Source organism: Prunus dulcis, chromosome 1 (assembly GCF_902201215.1).
Source record: "Prunus dulcis chromosome 1, ALMONDv2, whole genome shotgun sequence".
In the NCBI taxonomy this organism is placed as follows: domain Eukaryota; kingdom Viridiplantae; phylum Streptophyta; class Magnoliopsida; order Rosales; family Rosaceae; genus Prunus; species Prunus dulcis.
Genome location: NC_047650.1, coordinates 17,370,498 through 17,371,248, shown reverse-complemented (window position 1 = coordinate 17,371,248; position 751 = coordinate 17,370,498).

The window sequence follows — 751 nt, the reverse complement described above, 5'->3', positions numbered from 1 at the left end:
AATTGTTGAGTACAATAAAAGGGGAAAAGGTATTGGCCAAGCACATAGTGAAATGCAGTCGTACATTGGTGTCTTGGCACGCTCCAGAGTTCCCCTTGTGGACAAGAAATGGTCCCAAATCCCCAAGGATGTTAAGGAGCAGATATGGGAAGCAGTTGACATGGCTTTTGTCGTAGGTCAAGGGGGGCAAGAAATCTGTTTTAACTTCAGCTGCCAAGAAATGGAAGGATTTCAAGTCTACACTAACGAGGCATTATATCCTTCCATACACCAATGACAAGGAGAAATTAAGCCATCCCCCGGAAACTTATAAATTCATAGAGAAAGCACAATGGGATGCCTTTGTAGCTTCAAGGCTTTTCAAAGATTTTGAGTCTGTGCATTCTCAACATGCACAGATTAGGGAGAAACTCGAGTACAATCATCGATTGTCTCGAAAAGGATATACTGGATTGGAGGATCAATTGGAGGAAACCATGCCTGGGGTAGAAATTGATCGATCTACCTTATGGAAGAGAGCTAGACAGGACAAACATGGTAACATCCCGATCCAAAGGTGGCAGAGAAAGCAAAATTAATTGTAAGCCTACTCACTCTGTTTTAAATTTTTATTAAACTGTGAATAATTCTTATTACGTCTTATGTTATATTTTTTTGTCGTGTGAATGATATTACCACGTCGAAACTTTTTAAAAACGTCGTTAAAGGTCTAAATAGGAATCACTCTGTTTTCTGTAATTATAGCATAAGA